The sequence below is a fragment of the Schistocerca cancellata genome, chromosome 9 (genome assembly GCF_023864275.1).
Source record: "Schistocerca cancellata isolate TAMUIC-IGC-003103 chromosome 9, iqSchCanc2.1, whole genome shotgun sequence".
NCBI lineage: Eukaryota > Metazoa > Arthropoda > Insecta > Orthoptera > Acrididae > Schistocerca > Schistocerca cancellata.
The window spans coordinates 300,088,541-300,112,265 of record NC_064634.1 but is presented as its reverse complement, the minus strand read 5'-3'; positions in this window follow the sequence as shown (position 1 = coordinate 300,112,265).

The following is a 23,725-nucleotide window of genomic DNA, read 5'->3' as shown; positions in this document are numbered from 1 at the left end:
TGATTGTCCTGATTTTGCAAGCTGAGAGGTTTCCTCTGAAACAGGACAGGCGACAGCATGTGGCTCAGCGACAGCGTCAGCCACACACAGCGCCTGGAACCTGTTTGTCAGACAAACCGGGGAGGCCTTAAGTTACGTTGTGCAAGACGCGACAGTTGGCTGCGACTGCGACGCTGCCCCCTCCTCTTTTCCCACCCTGGCAGACGGCGGCACGGCCGCAAGACGACTGGAGTCGTCGCCGTTTCCCAAGCTGCGGCCGGCGGCGGCGGATTCAAATACATAAGAAAAATAAGAATTCCGATTTTCTTGCTGTAAAAAATACTGTATGTTAATGCAATAAAGTTACATCGGCTCCCAGAGTTAGTTTTTCGATACAGATTCTCCTTTTACTTTAAAAAATTGAAAAGTATCTCTTCCGGTTTTGCGTGTTTTTTTCGCTGTATATTACTTCTCTATCAATTGTGAGGAAAGTAAAAGGCACAAAAAATTGATGTTTGCGTATCTTACAGTTTCACATCACAGCTTGATAATGAGGTGTCTATTTTTCCGATATTCGTCACAGTTATCCCTATACTTAATTTACAAGTAACCTACTGCATAAAATTTGAATTGTGTACAGTGAAAAATGTGGTCGCTGGCTACTTTACGTATGGTTTACGTTGGGTCATACATCGTTGCCGATGAAAAGAAGCTAACATATTGAAATTATTTTTAAAGTTGAGATCAGAATGATATCGAACTTCGTTACCGAGATTTGGGCTCATATATCTCCGGGAGCGTCGCGACTAGCCGCCAGTTCTATCGACGCGCAACGAGAATCGTGTGGTCATCACACGACAGAGAATGCATTTGTTTTGTTTCGCTGACATTTGGACCTAATGAAACCATTTTATGTCATATTTCTCCGGTATGAGTTACTAATATTTCTCCATATGCTCTTGACAATTTCATTTAAAATGCCACGAAATGTAGGTTTCTTAAACCCAAGTGATCAGGCAGAACCCATTTTCGTGGTTTTGCTGAGGCATCTGAACCTGTTCCAAGCTTTCTTTATCGTTTATTTCTCTGATACGAGTCCCGAATATTCCTCCATCAGTTTTTGCACATTTCACCTAAAATTCCAATGAAAGATAAGTTTATTAACAATAACCGCACGCTTGCGTCATTGCATTGTTTCAAGTTCCTGACAACAAGATAGGGTTACACCTTAAACATCTCTAGAATTTTCATTCTGAACGTCTACAGTATACACTGGCAGAAATGTGGAAGAAATAATGTCCGTGTTTGTTCACAAAATTTCCCCAAATTATACTTGTCAGTTTCTCCCATGCAGAAACTTTTGGAACAAGCTAAGGCAACTTTCATAGCCGACTGAGTCTTTATTCCCATCCAAATGAACTTCCATATTCTTATATTCTGACAGCATACATCGTTATGGATGACATGAACATTTAATCTTGCCAAGCTGCACTCAAAAGATGACTCCAGGATTTACAAAAGACGAATTTCAATTGTGAACTGTGTCAGACCAGAAGGGCCTTGTAAAACAGTAGTGCACTTATGGCACAATTTTTTTGAGCACCATCTTCTACCAATGAATTGAAGCGAAGGTGACAAATTACTTATTGCAGCATACTGTTTGCGCAATCTGTTGAGAAACGCCTTCCTCAAAAACGAGCATCTATTGATTACAGAAAGCTTTCTCGTTGTTCTTTAGATTGTTCATTTTATAATGTACTTGACGTTTTCAATTTTTATCGTCACAAAAAAGAGTAATGCGAAAATTGACCTTCAAGTTCATTTTCATCATTCTAATTCTACATCTGCATGGATTATACTGATTTTCATAACAGGCCTGAAAAATTTGCATTAATGGGAAAATATTATATATTTCGCTCACCTGCCAGTTTCAACTGTGCACCAATTTCTTCGCAAATTCTGTCTCTGAACATAGTGTCTCTATATTTAGGGTTCTTCAAACCGTAAAGGCAAGGATGTCGCGAGACCAGCTCACAGAGCATCACATCCTGTGGGTGGCTCATTTCAGTTTTCCTTGACTGGCTCGACATCTTTCTGGCAGCCGTACGTCTTTGTGTCGTGCGACTCCCGTCTCAACACTGCTCACTGGTGCAGTGCTGCAGCAGCTGTCGCAACAGCCGCGCGTCGCATCCCAAACTCGAACTGCGCATGCGCCAGCAAGCAACTTCTGACGTCACGTAGCGACCCGTCGCAGTCGCTAGTGTGCGTCGCGTCTTGGACAACGTACCTTTACATGCGGCCGCCTGGCAAGTCTTTAGCCGCCTGCTACGCCCCGGGGCGACCTCCCACTCGACCACAGATGATGGCTTAACCTCAGTTCGAGCAGTAACTGGGCTGTCCACCGGTGAGGACCGATCGGGGGACTCAGCCGTCCTGGACGTCCGTTGGATCCACACTGCCGGCCCACAACAGTGGTGCCCATCCACTGCAGCCTCAAGCTGTGTAACCGAAGCCATCACAGCCTGAAGCTGAGAGGGAAGTGTCACCAACATGGCTCGCATGCGCACACAACAATCGCAGTCCCTGTCCACACTGAAGACCGTGGAAAACTAAACTATGCAGATAAACGGACTATCGGCACGTGCTGCGCAACTCTACTGTAAACCCTGACGAAAACGCAGGAACTGTGTCTAATAAATTAGATTAACACATAGAGATTCAAAACCCTAACTACTGAAGCACTCAGGTGAAACTAAATAATTCGCTCCTGATTACGAGCGTGTAATATGTCACAAAATCGATTTACTTTACGACGCAAACGAAAACGCGAGAACTGTGGCTATTAGATATAAAATAAACATGCAGAAACACAAGAAACTAAACTCTTAAAGCACAGAGATGACGTTATAAAATTCGCTCCTGGTTACGAAATCATAAAAGTCACAAAATAGCAACTTCCCTGTTGCTCCGTGTGTCGCGGCCGGCTACTGCTGCCTGCCTGACTGGCTGGCTGACTAACGCCAACAAGCGGTCACTAGCTTTAAAAACAAACAAACGACTATCGACTCGCGCTACCGAAATCTACTGTAGACCCTGACGAAAACGCAAGAACTGTGTCTAGTAAATTAGATTAACACGCAGAGATTTAAAATAAAAGCGATAACTGATATTTCGTAACAGTCATTTAGCATGTCTTTACTGCAGATTAACGTTAGTCTTGATTTAGCGAGAAGCAAGAGCCTTTTATAACGAATGTGAAACAGGTGCCTGAGGAAGAGGTAGAGATAATATTTTGTGGCGGTATGTCTTTATGTTTAGAGGAGGGCACAGAAATCAGCCCGTACTGTTGTGGAACCGTGATCCCCAGGTCTACACAAATGGCCGTCTCGGTGCTTCCGTTCGCCCTTATACTTGTGCACAGGAAATACTTGTGTGCTACATGCCGATAAAGATTGACTGTAAAGGGCTCGTCTACTGGAGGAAAAGCTCTAGAAATGAGAAATTCACTGCGTGAAATAGCTGGCTATATCATCACCTTACAGAGCATGTCCGTTGGGGTGTTTCAGAGATGCGTGTTGTTGCTCCAAATCTCCTAGAGAAATCCTTCCCGTATTGAGAGGAGCTTCGCAAGAACTCCGGCGCGCAGTTCCTGCAGAACTCACAGATGTCTACATCTACATTCCGCAAGCCACCTTGCAGAGTATAGCGGAAGGTACTTTCTGTGCCACAGTTACTTTCCCTTTTCCTGTTCCTGTCGCGAATGGACCGGCGTAATAAGAGTTGCTGGTAAGCCTCCGAGTGATTTCTAATCTCTCTAACTTTATGTCCTTGGTAAACAATATACTGTCTGACTCTTCCAGAACCGTATGATTCCGGAATTGTAACAGTAAATCAACAACGATGTCAAAGCCTTTTTTCAGTATTTACCACTGAAGTTAGAAGGGTATCTCCTCGACGTTTTGGCGCTTACTAAATGAATCTGTGATGAAACGCGCTGTCGATTTTGACTCTCCTCTATTTCCTCTATCAATAATACGAGGGATGTTCAATAAGTAATGCCCATCCCGCCCGGTTGGCCGTGCGGTCTAACGCACGGCTTTCCGGACGGGCAGGAGCGCCTCGTCCCCGGCACGAATCCGCCCGGCGCATTTGTGTCGAGGTCCGGTCAACCGGCCAGTCTGTGGATGGTTTTTAGGCGGTTTTCCATCTGCCTCGGCGAGTGCGGGCTGGTTCCCCTTATTCCGCTTCAGTTACACTATGTCGGCGATTGCTGCGCAAACAAGTTCTCCACGTACGCGTACACCACCATTACTCTACCACGCAAACATAGGGGCTACACTGGTCTGGTGTGAGACGTTCCCTGGGGGGGTTCACCGGGGGCCGAACCGCACAGTAACCTTGGGTTCGGTGTGGGGCGGCGGAGGGGTGAAGTGGACTGCGGTAGTCGTCGTGGGGTTGTGGACCACTGCGGCTCCGGCGGGGACGGAGCCTCTCCGTCGATTCGAGGTCCCCAGTCGACATACAATACAATACAATACAAGTAATGCCCCATATTTCTTTAAAAAGCATACACAGACAAACGCCCTTGTTGGTGCTTCACATTTGATGTTTGCTCTGTGCGGCGGTGAAGTTTCGAACCGTTCTGGCAGATGGCAGAGACATAATACAGCTTCAAAATGGTGTCTACATACGACTCACGTTGCAAGCAGCGTGCTGTTACTGAATTCTTGTGTGCAGAAGAAGAAACAGTTGTGAACATCCATAAACGTGCAGTGTATGGAGATGCCGCAGTTGATAGGAGTACAGTTGGGCGATGGGGAAAGAAAGTTAGTGTCTCAGGAAATGCAGAAACAGAGCTCCATTATCAGCCACGCTCGGGTCGTCCTGTCACAGCCACTGCTCCAGACATACTGAATCGTGCGGATGCCATTATTTGTGCCGACCGGCGCATCACAATTCGAAAATTGACTCTAAAGTTGTCGGTCAGCATTGGAAGTGCGTCTGGAATGATCGAGACTCTCGGATATCCAAAGAGGTGCTCACGATGGGTTCCACGAATGCTCACAGCAGACCACCTACAGTCCAGACTCTTTGCGCCACTTCAAGATTCTCTACGGGGAACACACGGGGAAGGAGAGTGTCAGTCAGGCAGTGAAAACATGGCTACGCCCACAGGACAAGAGCTTTTACCAGCAGGCAATACATGCTCTTCCACAACGTTGGCGCACGGCCATAGCACGTGATGGAGACTGCATAAAAATAGGACACGAACAAGACATGTTGATGTATGTTGTCACCAAATGCTGACTGTCAACAACAGAGAGAAAAAAGTGGGCTTTACATGTTGAACGGCCCTCGTATATGGTTCGGACCCCAGATTGACGAGCAACCTTCAGGTATTGGTCCAACAAGGGTTTTGTAAGCTACTCCTTAGTAGGTTGACTACTCCTGAGAATTCTTCCAGCGAATCTGTCTGCCATCTGCCTCACCTAGGATGCTGTCGATCCATCTGCAATCATTCCATACGACTACTTCCAGATATTTAATTGACTTGACTACTTCAGTGATTGTTCTGCAATCACGTAATCATACTATAATCACACACAACACTACGTCCTCTCTTACCAAATCCAATGGTGGGAAAAACTATCTTCACCGCATTGTGATTAGGAGATAAATGTTCTCGATCATAAATCTCTCCGCAGAGCCTCAATAGCGAGGGTTTGTGAAATTTTAAAAGGTCAGCAACTTCTTTGTTGCTGTTCGAGGGGAGCAAGCAGTGTCGGTACCAGATTGTTACTCACTCTTTCGCCAGCAACGTAAATACTACATTACACGCTACACGCACCAGGGCAGTCATACAAACTAAACAGATATCGCTGCGGCGCGAAACAGATCCTGCAAGAACGGGACCAACGACGTCTGAAGATAAACGTTCAACGTGACAGAACTGCAAGTCTTCCGCAAATTCCTGTAGATTTCAATGCTGGGTCATCAACAAGTATCAGCATGCGAACCATTCAGCGAAGCATATCGATATGGGCTTTCGGAGCCTTCTTTGATGACTACACGACACAAAGCTTTACTCCTTGCCTGGCCCCGTCAACACCGACATTGGACTGTTGATGACTGGAAACATGCTGCCTGGTCGGACGAGTCTAATTTCAAATTGTATCGCACGGGTGAACGTGTACGGCTATGGAGACAATCCATGGACCCTGCATGTCAGCAGGGGACTGTTCAAGCTGGTGGAGCCTCTGTAATGGTTTGGGGCGTATGCAGTTAGAGTGATATGGGAACATTGATACGTCTAGGTACGACTTTGATAAGTGACACGAACGTAGGCATCCTGTCTGATCACCAGCATCCATTCATGTCCATTGAGCGTCCCGGCAGACTTGTGCAATTCCAGCAGGACAATGCGACACCCCACACGTCCAGAATTGCTACACAGTGGCTCCAGGAACACTCTTCTGAGTTCATACATGTCCGCTGTCCACCACACTCCCCAGACATGAACATTACTGAGCATATCTGAGATACCTTGCAACGTGCTGTTCAGAAGCCCCTTATACTTTTACGGATTTATGAACAGTCTTGCAGGATTCACGGTGTCACTTCCCTCCAGCACTACTTCAGACATTAGTCTAGTCCATGCCACGTCGTGTTGCGGCACTTTTGCGTGCTCGCGGGGGCCCTACACGATATTAGGCAGGTGTACCAGTTTCTTTGTCTCTTCTGCGTATTTTGAATACTGCTCCAGTGTTTGTGATTGGATTAAACGATGATTTCGAAGCAGTTCAGAGGCGTGGTGGTTGGTTTATTCCTCATCGATTTGGTGAGTCGGGTATTGTAATGCAAATGTTTCCTAATCTTAAGTTCGTTAGATGGAAGAAGACTTTAGAGGACCAATACTTTCGACACTCATTCTGGTATGCACTGTAGAGTGTGTATTTGACAACTTGAATGGTGTCCGCGGCTCGTGGTCTTGCGGCAACGTTCTCGCTTCCCGCGCACGGGGTCCCGGGTTCGATTCCTGGAGGGGACTGGGATTTTCTCTGCCTGGAGATGACTTGGTGTTGTGTGTCTTTCATCATCATTTCATCCTCATTCACTCGCAAGTCGCCGTAGTGGCGTTAAAGAACTTGTGGAGCGGCGACCGAACAGCCCCGTGAGGGGTCTCCCAGCCACCAATGCCATACGCTCATTATTATTATCATTATTCATTTGAATCGTGAAGCTTTGTAATTGTTTGAAAAATAAAGCAATACGTACCACGTGCAAATGAAAGAAACGTTCTGAAGCAGGCCACGTAAATTTTTTCTCGACTGTAAAAGCGAGTCACACACTTTCTGAAGCCGTGTGTCTGTATTTTTCTTACAGTGTGCATCTCTACGCTAGTCGAAGAGCTCCGTCCAACATGTTCGGTGCGTCCTACGTAACGGTAATCCAAAATTTCCACAATCGACTTAAGACGAAAGAAAACTTTACTGCAAATGCAATTGTGCCAGTATTTCCCACTTGTAATACCAGCTGATGTCCCACGGCCACTATAATTTTTTTCGAAATGTAAAATTGTAATTTTTATAATGTTTCGAGAATTCTTAAAAGAGCAGTAGCATTATAATAAAGTAATGAGGCAAAACACATGTTCATGTTTACAGTCAAATTTTCCCCAAATCTTGTAGCAAATATGAGCACAAATGCTCCCAGGTCTACACAGAGTCTCCTACATTGCTGCGTGAGCATCACATAACGCAGCTAGAACAATAAGCTGGAAACAGAGCGTGGCGTTCATGGGTGTGGCATTTCAGATGAAATAAAGACGAATTAATAAGATGCTACGCTATGTCACAGAAATCTTAACAAGAGTTTTCAGATTTTTCTCAAGAGATGCTTGGCACTTCTGAACATGAAATGAAAGAAAAATGTTCCGTTCGAAGTTTTAGGTTACCTGGGTGTTCCAAGGTTTAATTAGAGCCCAAAATTCGTCAGAAACTGGAACTATCTGCGTAGTAATTTAACTACATACTTTTCATAATAGAAATAAAAACGTGAAATATGTCAGTATTATGCAAAACCATAGCTTAGTAATAAGCAAAACATCGCACTATCTTGCTTTATCATGTCTGATTCTTGTCACGCATAGAAGTACTCCGTTAGTGAAAATTTTTACTACTAATCGCAGAACCTAATGACCTACTTCAACAATACGTACACAATAACAAACAAAGGTAAAAGTACGAAACAGATACGTATATACTATTTCATTATTTCAATGCAACAGCAATATCACGTGTTCTTTTAATAGAGGGTAAGTGACTCAACTACTCGTTGTCCGCATTTCATTAATTATTGTAAAACACCAGTTCTGCTATGACACAGAGTCCCTAAAATAATCTTTTCTACATCACGAAACCTGATTTGCAAATATGAATGCAATCAGCTGCTCAATCGTACTGCTTTTTGTGAAAAAACGAATTTCCAAGTGCTCATTGCAACAGCATCTGTACGTGAGTTATTTTAAATGCAGGTGATCTCTTCCCAGTGCTGCCCTTCCACCTCTAATCAATTAACTCTCGTTAGGACATTAAACCATATCGTTACACTTTTTTTAATGTCCTCCCAGCAACCACATACAAAACTAACTGTAACCTACTGGAAATACTTACACCCGTGCTGGTTTTAATTGTTTGGTGGTGGATAAACTTCAGTCTTAATTTCACCAAGGTTGAGACTGAGCCATACTTACCTCATATCGATTCCCGCTGTTGGTGGAACGTCTTCGGGTAAGTTCCCCAGTGACAGGCTTCCTGGCACCACATTATGGGGCAATCTTGCCTCTCCTCGAAGCGATGGCACACGTGGCTCTCTGCACAGCCTTGCCTTGGCTATTCCGCTTGCTAACAGTGTTCGCCCGCCGAGGGTGCGTGAGGTCGCTGTGTTGTGTTTAACGACTGTCGACCGTGGACAATGTGCCGACATCATTTGAAGACTCATTGCTTCCCTCTGCCTTTGCGAATGCAGGTTGCGTCTTCTCAATCTGTCAGATCCCATATCTTGTGGCTTGGTGAATGGATGTAGTCCTGAAACCATTCCTTTTGCCTCTGGGATCCGGCGAAGATACAAATGGTAAGAGCCAACTTTGCGTATGATTGAATGTTGGATCCGATTTGCAGAAACTCCTGTTTTGCTAAACACTGCTAACTGAGAACTGTTAGTGGGTTCATGCCTATAGCGTTGATTAGTTTTCGCTAGTGGCCGTTATTCGGCCTGCGTTTTTTAAAAATTGGATCGGCATCCCTGGTAAGCGGAACATGACCCAGTTATATTTAAGACAGTTGTAAAACGGATCACATTTTGGCCGGCCCTATTTCTATTGTTATCTGATTAAGTACAGACATTTTTTCTATCCAAATCTGTACCTGTATCTCATTTTTTAACACTCAGGGACTCAGACTTTGTAATATCTTTTGTATTTAAGGCACTCATTCACTGATTCTTTTGAATGATCAGGAGTTCAAATTGTTTTAAAATATTTTCGTTTTCAATTATCTACTTGTGTTTGTGGAGTAAATTGGCACGGTTTCCTTGTTCTGAGGGAACTTACGATCTGTATTTTGTATCTGTTATATGATTTTAATGTGTATCACGTGTATGTTTTAGAGTCTGAGGTGAACCAAGCAACTGATTGATGCGCGGCCTCAACGTAAAGAGGTACCGTTGTCTTGGTTGATTAAATTCCAGCTCTCTTTTAAGTGTTCTGTGAATCTTTTAATCAAAGCATTTGTTTTCTACGTTGTGGTGTTTTGATCATTTAAACATTTTGCTACTGAATAACTTTTGTTCCCTTAGTGAATTTAAACCTTTGTCTAAGTTACATATTTTTGGAATTTATTGTTAATTTCAATAGTAGTTATTCTACGCAAGCTTAAGAAGTTCCTTGTAACTGTCTTTAAAACTGTAAACAAATGGTTGAGATATTGGCTTTGGTGGATTGTATTTTAAATGTACATTTCCTTGAATGTGTCCCAATATTTCAATCTTTTTTTTAAAAAAAATCATTGTTAATAGTCTTCACTGCCCCTTGGACAATTTCTTAAACATTTGTTACATTTGAGAAAACAAAAAATAAAAATGTAACAATAAATGTACGGAATGTTTGAGTCTTGTATGCCCAGCACCTTACCTCTTCCAGATCCTGGCTCAGTGCCGTTTCAGATGCAAAACTCGTATACCTGAGATTCACCGGAGCACTCGAGTTTCTGTTAAAGGTTCCAGTTATGATATATATGTTACAGGGGGGTGATAAAGGAGTAAAGTAATCCCACCATAAATGTGATATGGACTGTTTGACGTTGGGATGTAGGCTGTGGGGCGATAAGTGGAAACCGAACCACAATATGTACCGACGTTACAGCGGAACTGGTATCGGCAAAGTAAAGTAAAAACATTCACCAGCCGCTCTTTAAGAGAAACTGAATATGTGCGCGGTCCGAAGTAGAGAAGTGTAATATCTGACTACTACGCACATCGAAAATCAGGAGAACCTAATTCCAAGCGGAAATATCGTGCTTCTTAGGAATAATGTCAATTCTTTTGCGATGAAAAATTAGCAAAACTCATTAAATCTCACTCCCATATCAGCAATAATTAATATCCATAGCGACATTTGGCATTATCTTTTCTTATTTCATTTGGTTTCTGTACCAACATTGAGTTTTTCTGCCAAAATTCTCCGTGCTTGACTTATCCACGTCGTAATTTTTGTGTAAACTGTCACATCACTGAATGGGAAGAAGTGTCATAGTTAATCCTCGGGTGGATTCGGTATGATGTATGAAAGGCAGTCATGTACTGCTATCTGTTGTTACTTGGAGGCAGCAACCTCTCCTTCTTATGAAAACACTGGCTTCTGAAACTAGCCTACATTAAACTCTTGAGAGTTGTCAAAATAATTCTTATCATCTACGCTTGAAGGTGTGAGCTTATTTTAATCTCGCTGTGCAAATAGCTGTGTGTTTTGCGACTTAATACGCAGCGCATTTTACTATGTCACCAAGTTTTAATCTCATGAGGTAAAGTAATATTCTAAATTGATTTTTGATCCACAAAAAGCTTTAATTTTTTAACGCTCCCCGTGAACTTAAAATGTCCAGGAACTGTTTCGTTCTAAGTCGAGGTGCTATGATTTCAACTAAATTAGCGTTCTATTTTGGTGAGAAACGTTCATTTGTAATGCAGAAATAAGAAAAGAAACTGCATTTATGTGAATTTATGAAACGGGGTATAAACTGCAAAACAATGAGTGATCTTTGACAATGATTGTGCTGTCCATGGCTACAAAGCTGGGACCTTATGCTGACCTATTTTCGACCGACCCAACTAAAAGTGTTTAGCAGAATACGTCGTAAGTACGCAAACTTTCAAATGGTTCAAATGGCTCTGAGCACTATGGGACTTAACTTCTAAGGCCTTCAGTCCCCTAGAACTTAGAACTACTTAAACCTAACTAACCTAAGGACATCACACACATCCATACCCGAGGCAGGATTCGAACCTGCGACCGTAGCGGTCGCGCGGTTCCAGACTGTAGCGCCTTTAACCGCTTGGCCACCACGGCCGGCTACGCAAACTTTCACCGCCGGAGAGCATTACAAACAAATTATTAGCCACGTGACCGAGTCATGATCTAAATAAAACTACCAGCCTATAGATTACTGTTACAGGAAGCCCTCATCAATGTGAATACTTGCGAGGTGTCGTTGCAGATGTGTGTGTGCAAATGCGTCCCTACATCTCACATTGTCACTCGACAATGTAGTGTTGGTAGGCAATTTGCTGACTGTGTAACAGGGTGGCTGGGGAGGAGGGTCGAGTGCTCACTTCTGTTAGGTGCTTAATTTTATTTCTTACTGGTCGACGAATGGTATAAGTACCAAAGAGCACGAGTGCTGTGTATACTTCTGTAGTGACAGCAAGTAGTCTGTGACGGAACATGAAGACAAGCGCGATGATTACGTACAAACGAGACAAGTACGTTTTTTAGCCTCTGTGGTCTCGCACACGAAAGAATTTTATCAAAAAGCGCACACATTCTTCTTTGAAAACAAAGTGTTAGTCTCCTCACGATGTTGATTTTGTTTGCAATGGATAAGAATCATACAGAATGGCATGCCGCAGGCTGAGAATACTATAAACACAAAAAAATCAGTACAGAGGGAAGATATAAAAAATGTGAAAGAGGAAGAAAATGGAAATTGTGTCTATGACCTGAGATAAGTAAATCACGAGCTAACGCGCGCCGTTCATGAAGGACTCTGCATGTAACTCTTACCAAAAGAGGCGTTAAGTTGTTGTGGCATGTTCGACCAGTCCATCTGATAGCTGAGAGAGTAGCGGACAGCGGAAAAATACATGAGGATAAACACATTAGAAAAAGTAACGTGGGTTACCTAAATAGGATGAGCATAGCGGAGGACGATGTTCGCCGTCTGGCATTTGTCAGTTTGCCGCCGCCCAGACCAAGTGATGACCCACACACTTATTATTATTTTATTTATTTCTGGTATTCTTTAATTATTCCGAAACATCGTCCCATTGAATTGTCGGCAAGTGGAATAACGATGCTAATTCTCGAAATGAAGACTACTCATGTTATTGTACAGCAAATTATCTCTCCAATCTGAGATGTAAGGAAATGAGGCATAGTTCAATGCATCAAATGTAAGTAACCATCGACTTTTATAAAACATTTAAATTAATGAGAAAATGAAAATTTCATCCCCAATTCTGTATTCAGTTAATGCATCCAAAGTGTTTTCAATGAGTCTTTAAAACAATGACCTTGATGTCTGCTGTTTGATTGCGATCAAAACGTCGCTTTCCCACATGACTTCATGCATGATACTTCCATAACAATTTCACAGAGTTTACAAACATGTTATCAACCTGCAGTGATCCACACCACGGTTAAAGGTAAACTTCAAGGTTCGTATTCTTAGGAAACTCATCATAACATACTGCAGCTAAGGACAGCCAAGGGATTCATCCCCGGGAATTCATCTCCGGGTTTCTACTGGTAAGACAGAAGTCAGATTTTGTTCTGTTACAAATCCGGACACGGATTCGAGGCTGGATTTTAACACAGTACATATTATCTAGATCACTGTCAAACCTTATTGCAAATGTGTCGTAGGTCGTGAAAGCTGTCAGAATATCACGGAATAACAGAGGCATCAATTAGAAGCCAGTTTTGGACAACGCACTGATTTGCAATGTACTTCCTAAGTCTTAGTCTTTTTTTCTGGTGCTGACATTCCTACATTGCCGGATAACGTTTCACACGGTGCCTCATTGCAGACTGCTGACGAAGGTCCGAGCTTACAGATTAGGTTCCCCACAACGTGAGTATCTCGGAGACTTCTTATTTAATAGAATACAGAACGTTATCCTCGACGGCGCGGCCGTTTGGTGATTGCGCGGCATCTGTAAGAGGGGGATACAACATGACTTAGACAAAATTTTTACTTTGCGTGATGAATGGTACCTAACTCTAAATTAAAAAAGAGTAACTTAATGTAGATGAGTAGGAAAAACAGACTCATAATGTTCGAATACAGTACTAGTAGCGTGCTGCTTGCTACAATCAAGTCGATTAAATACTAAGATGTAACTTTTCAAAACGACATGAAATGGAACGAGCATGTAAGTACTGTAGTAGGTTTATTGAGAGAGTTTTAGGAAAGTAGGATTCATCTGCAAAGGAGACTTCATATAGAACACTAGAGCGACCATTCTCGAGTACTGCCCGAGTCTTTGGAATCCGAACAAGACCGGATTAAAGGAAGACGTCGAAGCAATGCAAAGGCAGGCTGCTTGTTTTGTTACCAGTAGATTCGAACAACACATAACTATTACGGAAATGCTTCGGGAATTCAAATGGGAATCACTGTAGACAAGGCGACGTTCTTTTCGAGGACCACTATTGAGAAAATTAAGAGAAACGGTATTTGAGTCTGACTGCGGAACGATTCTACTGCTACCAACGTACATTTCGCTTAAGGACCATGAAGATTGGATTAAAGAGATCAGGGTTCGTGATTTCTGGGCAGGAGCTTTTCCTTCTCAAGGAAATTAATTATATTCGAACTGAGAATATGTTCAAGGATTCTGCAGCAAAGCGAAGTTAAAGATATTGGTCTGTAATTTTGCGAGTTCTTTGTTTTGCCCTTTTTATATACAGGAGCCACGTACGGTTTTTTCCAGTCACTTGGGACTCGGGACTTTGTTTTAGGAGAAAACTACACAGCCGAAATTTACAGAATTATGAAAAAGGATTTCACGTTACTGATCGGTCGCGCTGCAAGCGAAGGATGACTCTTAACAATTACGTAACAGGAAACTGGAAAACAAATCCCTACTAAATATAGGATAGCAATATAAAATACAATTCTTCTATAAAATAATGTTAATAAAAACATGAACCAGTTTAAAATTTCATATAAAATGTACTTTTTATTTTTTATAAAATAAACTAGCTGATAACAGACCCGTTTGCTGGGGTTTCAGTTTTCTGTTAGTAGTTTTATAAATGTAATAATGGATACAAAACTGCAGTGAAAGACGTTTTCGTTTCGTCTTTCTTATTCGGACAAATCTGATGTGTGGTAATGTGGCGCACACACATACATATATTCTACATGTCCAACATGTGAAAATGCAACGTAGAGTTGACCATGTGAGAAACGGTGTTCCTTCAAATTAACCCTGCAGTAGTGAAATCTTTGGCATTGATCCTTATTGATTGTCATACTATAAGCTACTTTCACAGGAAATTTTAATCTTTAAAAAGAAAATGGCGTATGAGTTGAGAGCAACGGGATTCTTGGTATGAACACCGATTTTACTTCTTGTTTAAGTTGAAACTATTGCTTCAATAATATTGTGAAGTACTTGTTTGACACACAATCTTGTTTCATTACATAATTTGGGTGAGTTATATTTCACAATAATTTTATTGGCGACCCAATCAGTTTCAGTGAATAAAGAGGCATATCGGACGAATTTAACGAGTTTAAAAATTCCGTTGAAAAGCTGATACATTCTTCTTAATCCATTATTGTATCAGTCGATTTGTATATTGTTTTTACACCTGGAATCATCCCCTGTATTTGCTGCATTATTTAATGCACTACGTCATTCCTTGGTGTTAAAATTGTTCGCTCACACAATTAATCTGTATTGAGGTAGTTCATTTCTATCGATGGATGCACTTTCTGAATAATTCTTGTGTTAAAATAAGCTTACCAGAGTATGGATCAATGTTCCAGCGATATGCTGCACTATATTGCTTCTTGTCACAATACCACGATAACTAATTTCATTGTCCACAAGTACTAAGGCCACTTATTTTGATTGAGGTGCATTGAACAGTCTTTCGTGGTCGCCTATCTGCGACCATTTTTTCGATTTGATTTTTTAACGTTTGTACCAGTTTATTAATTTTTAGAAGGAAACGTTGTAGATCCAGAATTGTATCTCGATGCAATCCAGTAACGTTCAAAGAGCGCTAATCGGCTTCATCGTTCTCGTTTCCTACAATGTAAACTTGTAAAAACATCAGTGTTTCGTCTGCAAATGGTGACAACGACCCAATTTCATGATACGCTTATCCTTGGATTCTAAACACCGCATTAAATCCTTCCTGCTCGGTTATTGCTGATGTTCCAAACGATGTCGTTTGGCAGTATGCGCTATAGCTTGTTATTTCTTTTAAAAAATCCTTCGATATCAGTGATACGCCTTTCATACATTCAAAGCATTCAGGTGGGGTTAATTTTAGTGCTGGTAACGTAATTTTACCATTTGAGCAGCATATAATTGTTGTTTCTCCTTTAAATTTTTCCGCCTTATAGTATTTAGAGAACACTGTTTATCCATTCTCCCGATTGTAATTCATGGATGTTCATTATATTTTGTAGTTGGATCGCAATGAAACGCCTCATTTTTAAGAGAGTGACGTCCTTGCTTCCTTGCGCATTCACCATTTGTAGATGTCTTCAACGATTCTACATCTACATCTACATTTATACTCCGCAAGCCACCCAACGGTGTGTGGCGGAGGGCACTTTACGTGTCATGGTCATTACCTCCCTTTTCTGTTCCAGTCGCGTATGGTTCGCGGGAAGAACGACTGTCTGAAAGCCTCCGTAAGCGCTCGAATCTCTCTAATTTTGCTTTCGTGATCTCCTCGGGAGGTATAAGTAGGGGGAAGCAATATATTCGATACGTCATCCAGAAACGCACCCTCTCGAAACCTGGCGAGCAAGCTACACCGCGATGCAGAGCGCCTCTATTGCAGAGTCTGCCACTTGAGTTTGCTAAACATCTCCGTAACGCTATCACGGTTACCAAATAACCCTGTGACGAAACGCGCCGCTCTTCTTTGGATCTTCTCTATCTCCTCCGTCAACCCGATCTGGTACGGATCCCACAATGATGAGCAATACTCAAGTATAGGTCGAACGAGTGTTTTGTAAGCCAACTCCTTTGTTGATGGACTACATTTTCTAAGGACTCTCCCAATGAATCTCAACCTGGCATCCCCCTTACCAACAATTAATTTTATATGATCATTCCACTTCAAATCGTTCCGCACGCATATTCCCAGATATTTTACAGAAGTAACTGCTACCAGTGTTTGTTCCGCTATCATATAATCATACAATAAAGGATCCTTCTTTCTATGTATTCGCAATACATTACATTTGTCTATGTTAAGGGTCAGTTGCCACTCCCTGCTCCAAGTGCCTATCCGCTGCAGATCTTCCTGCATTTCGCTACAATTTTCTAATGCTGCAAATTCTCTGCCACTTCTCTGAGCGGTGACCTGATTTCCTAAGAGAAGATTATGTATTAGTTCTGTCTCCTGTTAACTACTTTTACTGCTATTTGATCTTTTTCCTGTTTTTCTATATGGTTGTTTTCTTCTCCGACCTGTCTTCCTAATATTTTCACTTTTCAGTTCTGTTAGACTATTTCTTCTTCGTTGAGAATTTTGTCGTAACACTGCTTGATGTACTTTTCTTTCTTGATCGATTTGATAGTTCCGCGCCGTCTTTTGTCTTTCGACACTATACGGGGAAGCGAAAAATTGCTTTTACGTTTTGGCATTTTGCTCAAATATATTTTCTCGTTATTTATTCTTACACACAGATATTAATTATCCCTTTTTTAAATGTTGGATTGGAACTGAATCGCAGTTTTCTCCAGCAGTTTTTCCTTTGTTGTATTTTTCCTGCTAAATTTGTGATGGCAGCGCTGAGCCTTAATTACGTTAGCCTGCAATTTTTGCCACCCACAACGACCGACTTCCACCCACCGCGACCAAAACATCATAGAGCACAATGTGAGACTTAAGACTACTCCCAACATAAACGCCGGCGGTCTGCAGCGAATAGTTTTGGCTGTAAAGGGAAATATACGCAGACACATCCCATATATTCATCCTCACACCAAGATGGCATCACTGTTTGGGTAAAATTGTAGTCGGTTTGTAGCCATTATGGGCGTGTAATTTTTGTTATTGAGCTGCAGTGCATGCAGTACTAAATTTTTTTATATGACTGTAAGCCTGTAACGTTGGCATATTTCCTTTTTTTAGGTCTGAAGGTGGCAATACATATTGCCGGAACTAGTAATCCAGTAATCGTGTTAACGTAGGGATCTTGCCAAATAAATTGTTTTCACAGGAAGATTAATGCGCAGATTTATATATCACCTCTTGCACTGTATGATCATGTCAGGAAAGATAATTGCAAATGGTTTTGACAAACAGTTAACTTACTCCTGCGCGTCCGCCTCCCGCACAACGCAAGAGTCGGACGGGTTGCATGGATAGCTGGCAATGGCTGCGAGTCAGACTATTCGGTCTCCGTTGAAAATTGTTTAATTTTTAGTGCATCCCAGTACTTTTAAACACTAATTACACGTTATCAGAAAATTTTACTTACAAGGAACCGCTTGAGTCCGCAGTGGCAAGTACAGTCGTTAGTAACGCTCGTTTGAAAGTATTGTGTTAACAGTTATGACACGAAAATATATTAGCTGCTAATGACTCACCATGTGTATGAGGAAGATGCATCAGGAGAACGACAGAAAATGAATGTCCGGAAGGAGCAGAGGATCAATATTCTATGGGATGTATGTATTACACTTCACAAAATGGACATCGTCGACATTCAAGACATGTACTAAACTAACCATTAACTTGCACCATGAATACCGAAAGAAAAATGGGACGCCACAGAGATCAGAAAAGTCCGCACCATCGAGACTGAAGGCGAACTCCTTGGGAGTTACAAATTGTGCAGGGACTTTCAGCTAGGTACCCAGTCTTAAAGAATGCATATAGAATCATACTAAGGTAACGGAGTATGAGAACTGATGGAATGTGATAGCAAGCAATCGAATGCGAAGCAGTCTGTCGTGGAACTTATTGTGAAACTGGCTATCTACTAACGCGTAGCTGTAGACAGTGCCATAATATGTTTTATAGGCACGGTAAAATTTGCAGGGTTCCTTTAATATGCATTTCCTTTAATATTCAGATTGGTCGGAGTTGAAAACATATTCCTTACTGGACGATGGGATCAGTTTGTTTATCTCATCTACAAATTTTCGGGTCGATTTCGCAGTTTGCTATGCATCGTCTAGTTGATGCTGTGTTTGAAATTTCGTTATCTTATATCTTCAGATTCTGTAGTTCTGTTTGAAGTTAGCCGGCCGGAATGGCCGAGCGGTTCTAGGAGCTTCAGTCTGGAACCGCGCGACCGCTACAGTCGCAGGTTCGGGCATGGATGTGTATGATGTCCTTAGGTTAGGTTTAAGCAGTTCTAAGTTATAGGGGGCTGATGACCTCAGATGTTAAGCCCCGTAGCGCTCAGAACCATTTGAACCATTTGTTTGAAGTTATGCAACCATCCAGTACTTCCTTTGAAATGACTGTAATCTATTTCGCGCGCGATTTGATGTGTGTGACGTAGTAGGTCACTGTCATAAACATCCTGTAAATAGTATCGAGCACATTTGAAATGCGCAAACACCTGTTTTTGTAGCAAGTGTGCCTTGTTCTCCCTTGACTATCCGGTCATATTGCTAGGGACTTATTCTAAATATGTTCATAATTATTTTTTATTATGCTGTGGATGATCTTCAATGAACATAATTATATTTAGTGTCCGCTCCTTGGACAACGATTGTCTTTTACTTCCTTTCACTGGAGACGCGATTTGTGGCTATCTGTCCAACTAGGATGGTGAACTACATGGCTCAACACTTGTTCAATATCGTTTCCACTTGTTAAGCACGTATCGTAATCATTGTACTCTTCATGTACATTGTCCACAAAGTCGAGCGTACACGACACCACACATTGTACTGGCCCATCTCGCAGCAACGATAATATTTCATCTGTTACTTCTTTCCCACTCTGTGAAATTCCTTTGTTTCCTATCTGACGAAATGTCAACTTTGGCAACCGTTGTAGAAATAATGAAATGCTTGCTTTGTTTGTCGTTGCCATTGCTCTGCTTTGTATCAACACCACTAGCACTGTAACACTTGCCGACTAAGCAGTTCAACTATGCCCCCTAGCCTCATGCTGTGCACACCGTTGGATATCTCCAGTCCTGTCCGACTGTTGCCATTAGCAGCCAACATTGTGGTTGCATGGTAGACGATACGTCGGGCGTCGAACGCCGGAAACATCATTGACCTTTTGCGACCTCGCACTCAAAGCGTTCCGTGTTAGTGTTAAAGTATGGTTACAAAATCGACGGAAAGAGTTGCGTGAAAGCAACAGAAAACGAAACAGCAATAGAAATGTATAACATCTATCATCATACAGGTTCTAGGCAGAGAATTTAAAATTTAGTGTGTGACTGTTATGTCTTCGTTCGTGCAGATGCGTTCACGCGCTGCTCCTGGTTACTTTCTATTCATAACATTACCACCCAGACGACTATAAAGTGTTTGCAAGGAATATTCTGTATCTTTGGACCTCGTCGTATGTTAGAGCCTGATAATCTTACTTCCTTTAAATCGGGCAAATTTCGTAATTTCTGCTCTGAAGAGGAGATGGCGGAACGGGTAAATGTAATTTAAGGGCACCTTTGACCGCTTTCCATCATAACGATCATACTCGGTACAATAGTCCGTTGTGTTGGTTAGGGTACGCTTTCAATAAGGCCACGCACGAATCTCACTGGGGTAAAAAACTAGCCTGATGTTTGTATTGAAACCTAATTCATCGCCCGAGAATTTATGGTCACCTAACGAGTTGCTTCCGAAGAAGGTGGACGCTGGTCAGATCTGCGCTTACTGGAAGCGCATCCGTAATAACATGAAGGTAGTCCACGAAAAAATGAAAAACATTGTTATAATGCTGGAAGACGGCCGGCCTCGCTGAGAGCAGGGGATCATGCTTGTGTGAAAAACGTTGGCCCGGCAAGTTGTGGGGCAGATAAAATTTAGGGGAGGCTTTTGCCCAGGTTTGTGGGACCTGCCCGTATTTTGATTTTCGTCACCCTGGTCGCCTTGTTGGTGAGAAACTCCAAAATGGAAGGATTTTTAGAAAATATACAAGGGTGATTATACTTAAAGTTAAACTTTCAAAACGCTGTAGAAATAAGGCCACAGGTCAGAATGACGTCAAATTGCAACGGAATGTAATCGAAGAAGGGGGAAAACGTATGGAGTGGCTGAGCGGTTCTAGGCTTTACAGTCTGGAACCGCGCGACCGCTACGGTCGCAGGTTCGAATCCTGCCTCGGGCATGGATGTGTGTGATGTCCTTAGGTTAGTTAGGTTTAAGGAGTTCTATGTTCTAGGGTACTGATGATCTCAGCAGTTAAGTCCGATAGTGCTCAGAGCCATTTGAACCATTTTGTAATTTGACGGCATTCTGCCTAGTAGTGTTATTTCTACGGCATTTTGAAAGTTTAACTTTAATTATAATCACCCTTTATAGCTCAAGTTAAACCTAATGAAGTTAGGATGCACCCAATTAAGAAGTACACTTAAGTTAATGGAAGTTACCTTATGAATTGTAAGGTGTTCTTTGCCGTCAGTGCAATAACTGGTAATGCACCCATATGCTCACGTGACAGTTACTTCTTTCCTAAATTTAACCTCTTGTCATCTAAAGAGTGACGTATGAAACAGTAGTCGTATTACCTTTTATTGTAAGTGGAGTGGTGAACTGTGACTAATGAGCAAGTACGAGTTTTCAGCCGCGGTCCCCTCCCTGTGGGCTTGAGCTTGGCGCGTGGGGGGGGGGGGGGGGGGGGGGGGATGTGCCGGGTGTTGTCACAAGTTGCGGAGCGACCTGAAATCCTGCGCCTGCCTCTTCTGAACTCGCTGCAGTGCAGCGCTCGAGCAGTGCGGAATGTGGCGCTACCCGGTTGCAGCTGCGGCTTATCGGACATGTGTGTGTGTGTGTGTGTGTGTGTGTGTGTAAGTGGCTGCATTTGCATGGCGCTCAACATCGCGGTCATCAGCGCCCGTGAGCTGACTGTGTGTGGCGAATGGGGCTATAGCACGCGTAATGAGGATAGCCTAAAATACTACAAAGACCACATACGCTCCCTTGTACTCTTTGTGTACGTGAACACACGCGACTCCTCTGAACGGTAAAATGAAGCAAGCGAGGCAAGGCAGACGATTGCAAACAATGACATCTGATCTGGACAGCCACTAAGAGGCAAGTCCAGAAAAGAAGATCGATGGATCATATAAATAGCAACGGTATGAGCCAGTCGTTCTCTAACATACTAAAAGCGGCGACCTAAGAGTTTAGGTAGAAGTGAAGACAGAAAACAAAATCGTAAAACACTTGCCACATTTGCGAGGGGCCGGGGCAAGCAGTGTATTTAACACTAAATTCTTCTAGAATCTCCATATGTAAATGATGCTCTAAGCCCCCCCCCCCCCCTATTCTAATTCTGACTTTTGCTGTTGCACATGCATTAAAAATATACGCGAACTGACTGTAATCAACCCTGCAAGTGGAGTAGAAAAGAGTTTGGCACCTGCAATAATTTAATTTGATAAATAAGTTAAATAAAGGAAGGTTTCATTAACGTAGTGAGAAATGATGGGTTGCTCTACCGATTAACAAGATGAAAGTTCTGTCCAAAATAACAATATGATTTATTAAGACTAAACACAAAATAATAAACAAAAACACATGAAACTTTATAATACATCAAATTGGCTCAAATTGGATACTCAAACAAACGCTATGAAGGTGAAGTTGTCCCTAAACTAGATTGTGAGGTTTAAGACGAAGTGGTATGTGGAGCCAATTCCTTGCCACTCAAATCTTAAGAGAGACACACAGCTAACCCAACATTAATTGCTGCTACTCAAGACAGAACAAAGTTAGAAAAAGACGAACAGGCGCGCTCTGCTGAGCTCTGATTATCACCTACGAAAATCCCTATCTGCCGGTTCTGCGGACATACATTACCAAACTGTCTTCTTAATTGCCAGAACACGATCTGGCGTACCAGAGGCGATGACTGGTTGCTTCGACGTCCTCGACCGAAAGGCGAGAGCCGACTACCTAGAGCACCCCTACAGGCCGAACACACAACATTCCCGACCCCACGACAGTGGCCGTGGTTAAACGTTCCAATCAGCAACTCGAAAACCGGCGGAAAATTCCACAATTCCACTCTATTGCCAGAGCACTACCATTCCACCAATGGAGATTCTTGGCGCCAATTTCTGCGCTGATTTTGCTACGTCACGGAGCTATGCCATGAGCAAGCCAATCACAGTTACTATTTTGCAGAAAGCGCGGGAATTTTCCCGCCACAACTGCCTGGGTACACAAGTCATTCCCACGCCTCGCTGGTAGCCCGCCAGAAAGTGTTTTCGCTAAGTTTCTGCGAAGTAACGGAACCTCTAGCCCAGCCGCTACTTCAGCCCCCTCCGGGCGTGTCTTTTGACAATGTCGGCGTCTGCAAAGCATTCACTCGACTTCCTCACACCCGTCGGCTTAACGCTTTCCAGATCAGCAGAGCCCGCCTGTCACCGGACCACCCGGGTGACGAGAGACGCTGCGTGGGAAGTCCGCGTGTGAAGGAATAGCGACTTTTCACTGCATGCAATTAGAGAGGAAAATCGTAAGATAGAAATATGAGAGGGGGCTCATGCCACCTCTCACATTCAGCTCATTGTCAGGTAAAATTGAGGGCAGGTCCTTCGTTAAACCTGCTTGAACCCTCTCGTCATTATATAAAATACAGTCGGTTAAGATATGACGAACCGTAACCAGCACATCACATGCACCACGAACAGGCAGTTCTCCACATCTGAGAAGGAAGCCATGAGTCAGGGGGCTGTGTCCTATCCGAAGTCGCGTTAACACTGTCGCTGCGGCATCGGTGCAGGCGCGCAACTTTCCAGTGCGGCCCGGCAACGTCCGAGTGCGGGCCGGTAACGCTGTGAAACGGCAGGTACCGCTCGGAGCCGACGCTGCTAAGCACACCTGAGCTACAGGCTGATGTCAAGACCTTGTAAGATCTGTAGGATCATGTTCTATACTGACTCAGATGTGGTCATGTTTTAAATTCTGTACGCTGCAATTCTTCTGCAGCCTCTGAATGACAATCTTCGTGGTATGCCTCGTCCTCACTACACAGAAAATCACTGTCGTCGAGTACACTAAGTAACTGTTC